This window comes from Artemia franciscana, chromosome 11 (genome assembly GCF_032884065.1).
Source record: "Artemia franciscana chromosome 11, ASM3288406v1, whole genome shotgun sequence".
Taxonomy (NCBI): Eukaryota; Metazoa; Arthropoda; class Branchiopoda; order Anostraca; family Artemiidae; genus Artemia; species Artemia franciscana.
The window spans coordinates 6,300,397-6,316,459 of record NC_088873.1 but is presented as its reverse complement, the minus strand read 5'-3'; the positions used below and the strand labels follow the sequence as shown (position 1 = coordinate 6,316,459).

The 16,063-nt window shown below is 36.5% G+C and overlaps 1 protein-coding gene across 1 annotated transcript in view; it reads left to right on the top strand.

Annotated features, from left to right (window-relative positions):
• The first annotated feature begins 13,576 nt into the window (after positions 1-13,576).
• The window catches only part of LOC136032732 (epidermal growth factor receptor kinase substrate 8-like), a 110,439-nt gene continuing 107,952 nt past the window's right edge, over positions 13,577-16,063 (top strand). The window contains exon 1 of the mRNA XM_065713056.1: positions 13,577-13,595. The gene's annotated coding sequence lies outside the window, so the exon portion shown is untranslated. The remainder of the gene's footprint in view (positions 13,596-16,063) is intronic.

Below are 16,063 nucleotides of genomic sequence, written 5' to 3'. Positions count from 1 at the left end.
TTGATCTGTGACTTGCCAAGGGGGTCCAGTTAGGGTTAATTTTTTGGTCAATGTTGGTATTACCTGAGCAATTGTTTAGGATCATGAAACTATTGTTAATGGATACATTTTGACTTTTGAACATCTTTTCTCTCTTGCAAAACTATTGCAATCTCACTGTTATGGAGTTATTCCAGCCTAAATATTCTTGTATTTATACATAGAATTGCAATCATTTCTGTTTTCATTGATTAGATATTTGAAATCAAAAATATGTAATAGTTTTGAAACAAATTTAGGCTATATATTTGCACATTAGGGGGGTAGGGTTAAAGCATAGCATATAGCCTATTAAATACATAAACTAATCATTGCTGTATTTAATATATGCTGTGCTTAACCCCCTCCCTCCTAATGTGCAACCATATAATAACTCCATATAATAACTCAACCATATAATAAGATACTTCATTCAAGCAGAAGATCTACTTTGCAAGGTTTCACTTTTATAATACATATTTTTAAAGGTCATCAAAGGTCAGGACCTTCTAGAGAGAGAAGGAGCAGAGGTAGGTACTTCAAAATACCTTCCTGGGACATACTTTAGCCTGTAGACCCATCTCTGAAAGTTTCATTTTCCTAACCTAGCCCCTTTCTGAGATAGCAAGAAGTCACTAAACTAGAATTTTACTGTTGTCTAGACTCACAGGCAAACAAATGACCTAAGCCTAATAGGCCTACCTCCCTGGAGTCTTATGCAGTCAACTGTGTTTTAGAATTGACACATGACTAACTATTTCCCTGGACTTGCAGGCAAACAGAAAGACCTATAGTGTTTATACTGTTTAGGTTAATTTTTTGGGATACTGTTTAAGAATGTTAGGTTCTTTTTTACAGTTTGCTTTGCATTTTCCTCAAAGCCCCTCTAATGGTCTCATAAGGTCCTAGGCTATGCATAAAAACTTGTATAATAATTGATGAAAAGTTTTGATTAGTTAAAATACAACCTAGGGCTATATAAGATCATTAGAGGATTAATTGTTATAAATACAAACAAAACCATAAAAATCAGCATAAAATTATCAATCAAAAAATGTCTCTTTTTGTTTGTGCATGTCTCCTTGTTGAGAGCTGCTAGTCTATTTTAGATCACTACAAAAGATAAAATATATACTAGTTTAGAATTCTCACTCTCTAGAAGGAAACACTATGAAATTCTAGAAACTAGGCCTGCTTAAAAACGACTCACTTACATTGCTCATAAATGCAAACCATTAAACTTTAACTGCCACTCCTTTATGTGCACACTTATAGCCCAAAGTATCTCTAGCCTAATCAATTAATTTTCAATTGTGCAAATCTTTTCTCCTTATTGAACTAACAGTAAAAAAGCAGCCAGACAAAAGAGTTGATACTAAAAATTCATTGAGTTGCTCCTTAGGAGAGGGGGGGGAGGTAAGTTTAATGGTTTGTATTTATGAACAGCATTGGCAAAGTAAGTATTTATGAATGTTTTAGAGTAATTTCCAGAATTTGATAATGTTATTGAGTTGAATGAGAGTATATAGTAGTATTTAGTATGTAGTGTAGTAGAATATCTAGGAAATAGAGTTGTCATTCCAAGAGCATTACAAAGGGACATTCTACAGCAATTGCACATAGCACACTTAGGAGCAAAGAGCCAGAAGCTCCATTTACTGGCCAAATATGAATTCAGCTATAGAAGATCTGATCCAGAATCTCAAAGGTTGCAGGAAATTTTCCAGAAATAATCAGAAAGAACCACTGATATCAACACCAATCCCACTTCTGACACCATGTATTGTTTCCAAGTAGATTAATTTATTAAGCCAACTGACCTGCAACAAAACTACATAAGCAAACAGCAATCATAAGATAGTAAGCAGTAAGCATAAGCATAAAAGCATTAAAAACAACAATGGCAAATAGTAAACAAGCAGCTGGATGAAAAAAGTTGCACTGTAGAAAATCAATCAAATAAATAATTTAGGTTATATTGTTGTCCATAAGGGGGTGGAGCATTGTTTAATGATCTGTATTTAGGAATGATATAAGTATATTATTAGAATGTTTAAAGTAGTTCATGGAATTGTATAGTGTTTCCTAATTTTTTCCTTGCATAAGGACAAAAAAAAATATTCTCTGGCTTGTAACTTTTGATGTTTAACACTTAACTTGATAAATCTTACATCTTTAGAATCTTTTAAAAAGCTATTTTTTAGAGTTTTGGTTACTATTGAGCTGAGTTGCTCCTAACTTACAGTTTGTTTTCACAAACTATTTGACTCATTTCTTGATGGGCCTGTTTGCTATGGGGTGATAAGGGCTAGACGTTTGATGTTCAGTGCCCCAGTTTTTAATAAATAGCCTGAATTTGAAGGAACTGAACTGCAGCCTGTTATCAGAAGTGAGAATGGCTGGTATTCCATGGCAGGCAAAGCGTCCTTTGAGTTTTGTGACAACTTGAGAAGTGATGGTGGAGGTTAGGTTGTCCACCTTGAAATAGTAGCTTTAATAGTCAACCATTATTGCATACTGTTTCCCATTCCATTTGAACAAATCACATTCCATGTGCTGCCATGGTAGTGATGGGATTGGCATGGGAATCATTGGCTCTTTTTGATTGTTTGACATTGTGTGGGTGCAGGAATTGCATCTTTGGATAAATGTTTCAATGTCTTTTCTGATACCTGGCCAGTAAACAATCATTTGGGCTCTTTGCTTGTTTTTTTTCTGTGCCCAAATGAGTGAAATGTAGTCTCTTTAAGATGCCATCTTGTAGAGGGGTAGGAATTATGATTCTTGAACCTTTGAAGATCAGGTCCTTGTGTGTTACTTCAGTACTGGATTATGGTGTTTGGGCATCATCTCTTGTTGTCAGCCCATCCCTTCAAGATAACAATTGTCAGTGCTTGGAGTTCGTGATCTGTCAAGGTCCTCTGTTTGATTTCCTCCAGTCTGCTGCCCATGGTGGGTATGGATTTTATGAACAAATGTGCAAAGGTTTTGATCTCTTTGTGTAATTCTTTATCAATGTCTGGAAGATGTAGTCTGAGAGTGCATCTGCAACAGGGATCTCCATACTGGCTTGGTACTTGAAAGTCAAGTCATATGGCTGTCTACACATCATCAGGTATTGGATCCTTTGTGGTGCTGTATGGAGGGGTTTGATTAGTATGGATCCGAGTGGTCAATGATCCATGATGACCTTTACTCTCCTTCCATATAGGTAGTGGTGGTAATGATGGCAGCCATAGACTATGGCAAGGAGTTCCTTCTCTAGCTGTGAGTAGTTCTGTTTGGACTTACTCAGCAAACTTGATGTGTAAGCAAAGACTTTGCCATTTGTGGATATTCATTCTCCTAGTCCATGTTTCAAGGCATCAACTTCAAGCTCAAGGGTTGGGCTGGAGCTGTTGAAGAAAGCCAGGTTTGTTACTATGGACTCTTTGAGCTGGTTGAGACATGGGGTGTGGAGCTCTTTCCATTTGAACTGGTTAGCTTCAACCAGATCCCTTAATGGTTGGTTCTGTGTTGCAAAGTTTGGGATGTACCTTGAGAGAAATTTTAGCACTCCACGGAGAGTCTGCAGTTCCTCCTTTGATTTTGGGGTAGGTATTTTGTTAATAGCATGGAGTTTCTCAGGGTCTGGTTTGATGCCAGCATTGCTGATGATGTGAACAAAGTAGCAGACTGACTGGATTGTGATCTGGCACTTTGATCTGTTGAAATTCACCCCCTTCTGTCTAGCTTTTTCAAAGACGTCTTCAAATCTTCTGCTGTGCTCTTCTTGGGTGGCTCCTTAGATAAGTAGCTCATCAACAAGTATTTTAAGACCTTTCAAGGTGTCAACTTTGAGCTCAAGGGTTGGGCCGGAGCTGTTGAAGAAAGCCAGGTTGGTTACTGTGGACTCTTTGAGCTGGTTGAAACATGTGGTGTGGAACTCTTTCCATTCAAACTTGTTTTAGCTTTAAACAGATCCGTTAATGGTTGGTTTTGTGTTGCCAGTTTCAGGATGTACCTCAAGAGAAAGTTTAGCATTCCAAGGAGAGTCTGCAGTTCCTCCTCCAATTTTGGGGTAGGCATTTTGTTGATAGTGCAGAATTTTCTGGGGTCTGGTTTAATGCCAGCATTACTGATGACATGACCAAAGTAGCTGACAGACTCAACTGCAATTTCGCTCTTTGATCTGTTGAATTTCACCCCTTTTTGTCTAGCTCTTTCAAGCACGTCTGCAAGTCTTCTGTCATGCTCTTTTCAGGTGGTTTCATAGATAAGTAGGTCATTGATGAGTATTTTAAGACCTTTCAGACCTTGAAATATCTATTCTGTCTTCCGCTGGAACTCATCCTGGGCAGATATCAGCCTGAAGGGATATCTCTTCCAACGGTATCTGCTGTAAATTGTATTAAATGTTGTGAGGTCTGAAGCTGCTTCTGAGAGCAAAAGCAACCAGTACCCTGAGGTGTCATCAAGCTTTGGGAAATATTTTACACTGCTCAGATTAGTAATGGTGTCTAAAAGTCAGGATTGGGTAATGAGGGTGCTTGATGGCTTTGTTGAGGCCTACCAGATCAATACAAAGTCTCACGCCGCCATCCTTCTTTTCAACTAGCACCACTGAGTTAAACCATTCCATAGACTCTTCCACCTTTTCTATTATCCCCTAACTCATCAGTCTGTCCAGCTCTTCTTTCAATTTCTCATGCATCATTATAGGCACTTTTCTGGCAGGATATGCTGTCAGCACAAATCCTTCCTTGAGGCGAATATCACACTTGCCTTGTATTTTCCCAATGCCAGAGAACAACTCTTTGTACTGTTCGAGGAATGGCTCCACATCTGGTGTCAACTTGTCGTCATCTGAGGCATCTGTATTAAGGACAAGCTTCACCAGGTTTATATTTTTGCTAGACTTAAATCTGAGGATAGGAACAGAATACAGAATTCCCTCTAACCATGAGAAGCCTATGTTTCTGTTCAGAGGTTCCATTATAGCTGCAATACAGGAGGCAGGTTCTATCTGTTGAGACTGTTGAGCCACAGTAGCTGGTGAGTTTTTGCTTTGTTGGCTGTATGAGCGGTTTTGGAGCAAGAAGATTGAAGTAATGTTGTGGTATGATGTTTACCTGAGCCCTAGTATTGATTTTGAAGCTTACTCTAGTCTGATTGTTGATATTCAGTGAAACAAACACCTCATCCTTGCTCCCATTTTGCTGTACGTCATATAGCAGTATTTCATCCTCTTCAAAAGTTTCTGCTATTTGGCTCTGTTTGTCATTTTTGATGGCATTCATGACTTTGCTACAGCATACTTTTGTGAACTGGTTTAACTTTCTGCACTTTGAGCATGTTTTCCCTTTGGCAGGACAGTTGTGTCCAGGGCCATAGATTCCTACACAAAAGTAGCACTCTGTGTCTTTTGATCTTGTTCTCATGTCTGCTGGTTTCAGTTGTTTCCAGTATACTATATTCACTTCTGTTTGATTGGGGGATGGGGGGAGTTGTTGTCAAATGACTTTAGCTGTTGTTTCATTGGGTTGTTTCATAGATCCTGCCAACTTCTACTGCTCTGTCAAGTGTTAGGCTGTTGCCTTCAGCTAGAAGTTTCTCTTGTATTCTTAGATTTCTAATTCCACCGTCGATTTTGTCTCTAGTCATCTCTTTTGGATCATGGTATTCACATGGCTTGACTAATAACTTCATTTCTGTGATGAACTTATCAAGTCTCTCCGTCATGCTGGTTCCGTTTCTGAAAGATTATTTGTTCTTCTTTGGAGCAGCATACTCACAAAATTTCAGAAAGTAAGGCTCAGTTTTATTTGTATCATCTGCTTCAATGTTGAAAGTTTTAAAAATGTCTCTTCCTTGTCCTTCAATCCATATAAGTAGATAGGCACACTGAATCTTCTCCAATTTACCAGAGAGAGGGCCTAGAAACATAAGTCTTGCATGTTCTTCAAACTGTGACCAAAGATTTTCATATTCCCAGTTGATTGCTGGAGGGGTTACTCCATCCATGTTTGCTGTTTAATATCCCACTTCTGACGCCATGTAGAATTTGTAAGTCTCAAGTTGATTTAGCTCTTTAAACCCAAGGACCTGTAAATACAACAATATAAGCACATAACAAGAGCTACACTAAACTAATAAGCAAGCAAGCTCAGCGGGATGCTACACAGATGATGGGCAGCTCCAGTTGTATCTTGAAGTTTTGGCTTCCCATTCTTTGTCAAGTCTCCTTTTAATAACTTCAGATGATGTTGAAGACACTTTCTCCTTGATTAAACAGTTCCAATCATCGATGACCCTTTGGTTAAATAAGTTTTTTCTAATTCTAATGTTAACTCTGAGCTTATGAAGCTTCTTAGAATGACCTCTTATTTTTCTTTTGTTGGGTTACAGGGCAAAGAGCTTATTTTGGGGTTGGTTGACAAATTTATATGTGAATAGCATGTCACTCCACTTGTATTGGAAGGTCAAAGATGGGAATTTTATATTGTATAGCCTTTCACTATATGGTTTCTCACCAAGTCCAGAGATGCACTTGATGACCCTCCTTTGTACACTTTGAATCAACTGTATCACCTTTTTAAAAAGGACCAGCAGGGTAGGTTCCAAGTCTTACAATCTGGGCTTACAATCGCCGTGTATAGCTTCAAGAAGAGTCCATGTGATCAACTAGTAAGTGTTCTTTTAATAAGTCCAAGGCAAGAATTTGCTTTGGAAACAGTTTGTGTGGAGCATTCATGGAACTTTAGAAGATTATCTATAGTGACTCCTAGGTCTTGGGATGCCATTTAAAGGCAATAAACGGGTGCAAGCGAGTCCATGATAAAGATAAAGGTAAAATACAAAGATATATATATATATATATATATATATATATATATATATATATATATATATATATATATATATATATATATATATATATATATATATATATATATTTTATAAATATAAAGGTAAATATAAATATAAAATAAAGGATAAAGATAGCTGTACTGCCTGTAGTCTATTCCTGCAAATGAGCACAATATCTAAAGGACTGAACAACAACATAGAAGCAATTAAAACCAACGCTGATACTATTTTACTTGGAGTAGAATCAAAGTGTAATGCCACAAAAGTTAAACAAATTGCATCTGATAATGTAAAGGCAGAAACAAAAACTCTAAGAACAGGCATCAGCCACCAAGTGCAAACAGACCTAAAAGAACTAGTATGCAATGAAATAAATAGAGTTGACCATCCTGGGCAGAAACCAGCCTGGAAGTCCATGACGATGTGGTCAGTTACAGCTCTGATTTGGCTAGAAGAATCCTTGCTATTATTTTAGCTGGGTAATATGTAAGGATCAATGACTAATAGTTTTCAGTCATTTTTAGGGTCTTTCTTATGGAGCAGTACAATAATTACCTTTGCCCACATTTTTTGAAATGTTGCCTGTTGACCATTTAACAATTGCTACTTTATAATGTATACCCTCTAGCAGAGGGGATTCAACTTTGAGCTGTTCAGCAAGGATGCCATCATGGCCTGGAGCTGTATTGTTATTGAGACTGCAAATAGCATCTTTTGTTTATTTTATTTATTTATAACAAAAAACGAAGTAAACTATAGGTTTGTCTCATTACAAAATAACAATAAACAAACAACAGTAAACAAAAAGACAACAAACAAGAATTGAAACCCTGGATGTTGATTGGTACCACAATAACAATACACTCCATAGACTGAACAAATTACCATATGTTCATTACATTTTGCAGTGAAAATATTACAAAATGAGAAGATATATCAGAATACACAAGAGACAAACTCAAGAAACTCATTTTAGGGCCACTGAGTAAAACAAATCATACAGAATAAAGAAAATATAGAGAATAGAATAAATTGTATGGCTCTGTATACTACCCTTCATAAAAAGATGTTCCAACTAAAGCTGTTTTAAAAGCTGTAATATTATTTCTTGAGGCAACATGGTCAGGTAACATGTTCCATGATTTAATGGAGCAGTTTACAAAAGAACCCTATCCAACCTTTCTTAAAACCCTTTTTTGATACAAATTCAATGAGTTGTGCCATGTGGGGGAACAACAACTAAACTGAAAGAAATTGCTAAAAGATAAATTATCAACACTGCATTAACTAGGGCTAATATATCCCTCCTGAATTGCAGATAAGGTAGGCCCAAACATCTTAGTGTACACTAATAAGGCAAATACTTCAAATAAGGGAAAAAATTTGATACCCGTTTTTGCAGTTGTTCAATAAGCTGCGAATCATATTTTCTTGTTGGATACCACACAGATGTGCAGCATTCCTCTCTGGTCATGTCATTGTCTCATACAGGGTGGTAAAGCTATGCAGGTTAAACATTCTTTTGATGCAATTCAAACTATACAATACAGTTAATTTTGCTTTACACAATATAATTAATGCCTGTTTATCAAAACTTAATTGGTTATCAAAAACAATACAAAGGTCCCAAATAGAATCAACCAAACTTATCACTACATCACCAATGGAATACTGGTATGCCACTGCATTCACTAAATAATTCATTATTTAACATTTTTACTGATTTATAAACACTGAATTTAAATTACACTAATTAACCAATACATTTTAATCATCCTGTTGAAGAGCCGCTTCAACTAGGGAACATGACTTAGTAAAGGCGTTTTACCTGACTTATTAAGGCAGAGGACTAGAGTTGTTTTCCAGTTTGGGAAACCCTGATAGCAGGATTGGCATTCCTCCTCTATGCAGTCTCTGAGAGCTGCTTGGATCTTTTTGTTTATCTTCTTTTGTATTCACTTATAAATGTCCCTGCTTTCCCAGTCTTCCTTGGTGCAAACTTTGTGTTTTTGTTGCATAGATCAAGAATACCATCTGTAATCCAAGTCTTCTCTGTTTTACCTTTGTGACCCAATAATTTTTAGCTGTTTCAAGGAGTGCTGTGTTCTGCTTCTTGACTAGAGTATTTATGTTGTCAGTTGTTATGGTTAATGTTAGTGACTTAAGTTCAGGACCAAGAGTATTTTCTAGTGATTGCAGGAAAGTTGTGCATTTTGCAGATAGGTTATCAGTACTGAATCTTGGGATCTTATTTTTCAGTACAGGAAGGGTTTTGAGTTTGAGTTTTGTCAATGTACTCATCACAAGGACATGATCTGAATCAGTCTTCTCCAGACTGGGTGGTAGTTTTGGTGACTGATGATTTCCAACATTTCATTATGAGGTTATAGTCACTCAGACTTGACAGTTTTCCGTCTCAAGATATCCAAGTTGCCTTTCTTCTTTTTCTGTCCTTAAACATTGAGTTTGTAACAAAGAGGTCATTATTCCAGCAAAACTCAAGTAGATGCTCACTGCATGTGTTTTATTTCCCTAGACCAAATCTGCCTGAAACATTACAGTCAAGCTGTGTTGCTTCTCTGACAATTACATTGAAGTCACCGATTGCTATCAAGAGACCTCTCTTTGGAATTTCATCAGTCAAACTGAAGTTGTTGATAGAAAGTTTCATCTTTTTCATTTAGTCTTGAGGAGTCAGGTATGTATACTTGGATGACTGTGATGTTCTATATTTCCGCTCACAGTTAAATCATCATAAGGTGCTCTGAGACTGGCTTTTTTGCTATGAGTGCACGCTTTACTTTGCATGTCAGGAGAAAGACAACAACCTGTTCTGTTTTCCATCTGATCTCTCACAGTATCAGAGTGTGATGTTGCTGTTTTATTGTCCATGTATGCCAGGTAGGTTTGTTTCCAAGAGACCAATAAGGCTCCATCTGCACCTCTTCAGTTCTTTGGCCATTAGGTCTAGTTTCCCAGGCTTTGACAGAGCATATACATTTAAGATCCCAAGGTAGAATGGGGTTTTCTGGCTTAGAATGGGAATTTCTCTTGAAGAAGTATAAACAAACACTAGGGTATTTTTTTAATACCTTCTGAGATTGCATATCTTTGTCTGAAGTTACCAGATTATCAGTTTTCCCATACATGGTAACATTATTGTTGATTGTTAAATCTTGCCTTTCGTTGGTTACCCTGGAGGCATTAGCATGGTATCTTCTCTTTATATCCTTAATGCATAATAGTTCAAAGAGGAAAATCTCATGGCTATTCACAGACAGTGGCAAGCCACTCCTCTATTCCTTTGCAGATGGCTAATCCCCTCCATGTTGAGAGTACTCTTACCCTAACAGGTTTTTGCTTGCTGCATATTTAACCCATAGCTGCAGTTAGGGTTACATTCTGTCAGGACATGTCCACACAATGGTGGACTCAGCACAGAACCATCAAAGGATGCCTAATTCCTCCTTAACTGTGTTTGTCCCTACAGTTAGAGGGTCCAAATTATGTTTAAGGCTCCCCAGGCTTCTTATTGGCTATTCAAAGAGATCCCCCATATATGGAGAACTCTCTCCTGTCTGCCACCTGAGGATGTGCTTGAGCTGCCTTGGTTCTCACTGAGAAGATAACTCAGTGGACTCTAGAATTTTATAGCACTTCCTTATTTGCTCATGGGAAGTATATATACTGACAGATACCAATAAGAGCATCCTAGGCTACTGTTTAATTTTTAAATTTACACTCTTTCTAAACACAGTATTTGCTTTTTTACAGTAATTGTACAGTGTCTAATCTTAGACAAATATTTTATTCAAAATATGTCTTTCATAAATATGGACAGTAGGTTCCTAGACTAATCTTGGATACAACTAGCCAATTCTGCTTCACAAAACTGTGCTTGTACCGGGTATGTTGTTGATATGCTCAATCTATTATATAAACGCTTTTTTCTAAGTTTAAGATTCCATCTCCAAGATTGGACAAAATTTTCCAAGTTTAGGTTTTAGCTTGAAGTTTATGTCTGTGATTTGAATCCACTAATGACTATCAGAGCATTTAAAAAAACTATATAGTTATAAGTTATATAGTTATTACAAGTTATATAGTTATTCAAAATTATATAGTTATTTAGTGTTGTATATAGTTAAAATATTGAAGTTAATCTCACCCACATAAAAAAATTAGACAGGTCTAATGGTGATACATTTTTAAGGGAGTATAATGGAGATTTTACAGTGACTCAAGTGTTGAAGTGCTGATTAGCTGTTAAACTACTGGGTATCTTACTCTGTACTCAGAAAAGCTAGCCCCCTCCCTCCAATAGGCATCAATAAAACTAAAAAAAATCAATAGTAATGAGCTTCTTGCTCTATAATATGGAACTTGTTTTTGTTGGTCGAAATTTCGTGCTTCCTTCCAAAGTTATTCACATTCCAAAACTATTTTGAAATAATTCGTTTAGTCGGCTGATTTGAATTCTTTTGAAGTGAGATTATGGTGTTGGCAAGTTAAGAATACTAATACCCAGTGATGATTATATATACAATAAATCAATCATTGATAACCACTACTACTGCTAACAACTTACTACTGCACCAAGCCACATGAGGTCAACAAATCTGTGCATGCCCTGTCTCCATCCCAATCTATGAAAAACTTTGCCCTTCACTCCCTCCCGAGAAGTTCCATTTTCCTTCCTTACAATCTTCCAACCTCATTTGAGGACAACCTGCTTTTCAGTTGGTCCTAGATGGATGACCAAAAAGGACAATGTTTTGTTATATGCTGAAATTTGTCCTCTCCATCTCAACCTGTTTCTCATTATAGCTCTAGAAAGTGGGATAGAACTACATTCTTTGGACAGCATGTTGTTAGAAATATGTTGAATCAAATGAGTATTGACAATTGCAACTCCTCTACCCATTGACAATTCCTCTTGACAACACCTATTGACAATGCCTCTGGAAAACATCTAACAAATGTTCATCCATCTTCTGAAGTGCCCAAGTTTTAGAACCATTTATGACCAACATCATCACTGTAACTTCAAATATTCTCATCTTGGTTCATATACTTACTTTGCTAAACTTCCAAACGTTTTTGACTAAAAAAAAATCTGCCTGGGCTTTCAGAAAGTATTGAGCTTGAAGATTTGTTTTTATCGTTTCTGGGATTTTTGTTCTAAGTTCTAAGTAAATAGTAGAAATAAGGAGGGGCTGCTCTAGACAGAGGCTACCCCCCACCCCAGATATTTTTTTGGCGTTTTCATTTTTTTCCTTTCTTTAAAATAGAACTGTCAATTTGGCCAATTATTTGTGGCGGTGCCGCCCCTCCCCCTCCCCGGATTTTGATCAAGATTCGCCTTTGGAAATAAGTGTGGATTCTAGGTATCCAAGAATCCCCTTATTATAGTATGAAGAGCTGAATACAACCTTGGTAATAACAGCTTTTGTACTGAATCTTTCTTGAACTTTCTATTGTTTTGAAAGGAGGTGTTTACATTATAATAATTCTTTAAAATTTTTGACCAACTTCGATCAATGACCTCAACTAAAAACCTCCTTAGTTCGCATTTTAAAGCTTTCCATTTTCCTTAAATTCCTCTTATTTTCATTAATTTGGCACAGATGTAAAATGTTGATTCATAACTTTGATTAAGTAAATAAATAAATAAAAAACAAATAGCAAACAAGTTTTAGTAAGTTACATAATATTTTTGACCCAATTTAGTTGTTTTTGAGATGTTTCAGCAGCATGATATTTCAATTAAAGGTAGGAATAATATGATATTGCTACTGAAGTGCATGGACCAAGGGGTAAAACTTGCAATCTCTAAACCCATGTATGCCTGAAAGTGGGAGGCTAGTGCACTTTCTGGGGATGAGTCAGGATATAAAAAAACTATTTCAGACTACTTTTCTAATTTTTTTTAGAAAGGAACCCTCAGAACAATTTTGGGGACTCTACCCCCACTCCCAATCACACTTGAATGATTTCCCCAAATAGATTTCCATCAATTAAAAACCTCAAGTAATTTTTGTTCCAATTATTTTTATCAAATCGCATTTCACATTTGATCCCTTTCCTTACTCAACTAAAGTTCAGAAAATACTATGAATACCATGATTTTCAGAAAATACTTAGAAAATTAATAGCTGACAAGTTTTGAAAAATGCATTGTCAATTTTATTATACAAAACATTAAATGAACGGGAAGTTAGGAAGAACAGAGTATCAACTTCAAACAGGATGTCATCTGCAATTAGAAATATTTGCTATACAAGTTTGCAACAAACATTTCACCAAACAACATACTAGATCCATACGAATGCAATCAGGGATAACATTTGGTACAACCAGAGATGATATTTGGGTTAAGGGGGACAGAGCCCTCTTCACTTCCTAAACTTTTAGCAAAAAGGTAGTTATGGATGCAACAACAGTCAAACATATTTTGAAGCTAAAAAGATACAAAACTCGTTTCTATCAAACATAAATAAGCCTTTGTTTACACAGCTTTGTCATTAAAAAAAGTGTGATAACAATATGTGAAATATCATCAAAATAAGCAAGTTCTTATTCACGTTTGAACATTAACAAAAAGTATGAAAATGTGATGAGTTCATTTAAAACGTGCTAGCATTTTAAAGTATGCTAAATATATAACATAATTTTTGTGATTGACAGTATTGCATAATAGGTATGCATAGGCTCAATCATATACTGAGGTAAGGAAGGTATTTATGGATTTTTTCCAGTGCTCTGAACTTTTGCTCTCATATTGGTCTGAAAGAGACATTAAAAAGCATAGTTGTCATCATTAGTGTATACATGCCCGTCCTGAACGGGGAGGCTATTACCAAGACATGAGGGTGAAAAAATGAGGAGCCCATTATTTGGCAACCATTTTTCTGGGAGGGGGAGCTTCCAGCCTGCCGCAGGAGATGGAATCCCCCCCCCTTGTGTATGGGCACGACCACACTAATTCTCAATCAAAATTAATTTTTTAATGAGAAAAAAATAGTCACAATTTTGAAAGAAACTTTGCTTTTAGAAATCTTGATTCCACGAACACCCAGATATTGTGTGATATATTTAAAATGATGATAGATTAAATTAAAAATATAGGTGATAAATTAAAAATTTGCTAGAGATTGCAAGTGGGCTAATAGACAATCTTCGTTCAAATCGTGTTGACACAATTTAAGAAAGCGATAATTGAAATTTGACAAAAAAACAAAAAAAGAAAACCTTTTTGTCAAGAACTTAGGCCATTGATTGACCTATTTTCTGTTTGTCTGCTGTGATTGTTTATTTGATTTCTGTTCGTTTTGGGTTTCATTTATTCTTTAATAGTAATTTCTGTTCAATTTGATTTTGAGTTATTGTAGGTTTCTATTTTTTTCTGATCTTAAGTGTAATATGACCCCTACTTTTCTTTCAAAAACTTCTTTTTACGGAAAGTTTTTTAATTTTTTTCTGTTTGTTTTTGATTGCCAAATTTTCAAGTTTTTCAAAATTCTCTGTTTCAAAATAATCTGTTGTTCCAAAATGTATTCCGAAATAAAACTTAATATATCTGGTTCCTGTCTTGGCAAGAACTTAAAACTAAATATTTGATATATAATGATATTAATTGATGAACGCTCATCATCTCATGATTTTATTTTACTGCAATTTTCATTTTATTTTCAACGTTGTAACAAGTACAGAAGAAAATGTTTGTAATATAATTCGCTTAGTAAAGCACCAAATACACAGTAGACTTTATGCTTTTACCATTAGGGAAACGGACAGTAGCCACATTCTGGTTTGTAGTGAAAACTATAGGTGTCATGAAATATCTTGTAAAGAGCTAATAAAATTGAACTTAATTCGCATGATTTTTGTAATAAGATATCGTTAATTAATTGGCATTTTGGGAGGATGGGGGGGTTGGCCATGGAAGAAGGGTCAGGGGTAATATCCCATGATTATTTGAATAAAATTTCGTTAATAAGTTGTTTTTTGGGGGGAGGGGTTCGGACATGGAGGTAGGGCCAGGGGTCAGCTCCCATGATTTTTGGAATGAAATATTATTATTAAGTTTTTTTTTTTTTGGGGGGGGGTAGTCAGGGTTTGGCCATAAAGGGAGGGCCAGGGGTCAGTTACAATTATTTTTGGAGTAACATACCGTTAATAAGTACAATTTGAAATACGCTCATCTATCTATCTATTTATCGTTAATAAGTTTTTTTGGAAGAGGGAGGATGGAGAAAGGGTCAGATGTCAGCTCCCATGATTTTTTGAAAAATACCGTTACTATGTTGTTTTGTATGGAACGGGGTGGGTTGGTTCATGGAGGGATGACCAGGGTCAGCTCTCTTATTTTGGAATAAATTATTGTTTATATCTTTATTTGAGGGTGGGCATAGAGGAAGGGCTAGGGGTTAGCTTGCATTATTTTTGGAATAAAATATCTTCAATTAGTTGTTTTTTTGGAGGAGGGGGTGTCAGACCATGAAGGGGAGAAGGGGTGTTAGGCTAGGGGTCAATTCCCATGATTATTGGGATTAAATATCATTTATAAGTGTTTTTCTCTGGGGGGAGGGGTTGGGACGTAAAGGAAGGACCAGGGGTCTGCTCCCATGATTTTTGGAATACAATATCGTTATTAAGTTGTTTTTTTTTGGGGGGGGATCAGGATCGGGTCACGAAGGGAGGATCAGGGATCAGTTCTTTTGATTTTCCGAATTAAATATTGTTAATAAGTTGTTATTTTTGGGATCAGATCCCAAAAATCAGGGGTCAGGCCATGGGGGGCCAGGGGTCAGTTCCCATGATTTTCGGAATAAAACATCATTGATAAGTTTTTTTTTAGAGCGCGGGGGTTCCTGGAGGGAAGACCAGGGGTCATCTCCCATATTGTTGGAATAAAATATCAATAATGTATTTTTTTTGGGGGGGGGGGGGGGTGAGGGTGTCGGGCTATAGAGGGAGGACCAGGTAATAGTTCCCATGATTTATCATCGAAAATTTTTTCAAGGGGGAGGGCTTCGGGCCATGGACGGCCAGGGGTCAACCCCCGTGAGTATTGGAATAATATATTGTTATTAAGGTTTTATCGTTTTTTTTGGTGGGGGTGGGGGGGTCGAGCCATTGACGGTCAATTTTTTATGGGTGGCAGGGGGATCGAGCCATGGAGAGAAGGCCAGGG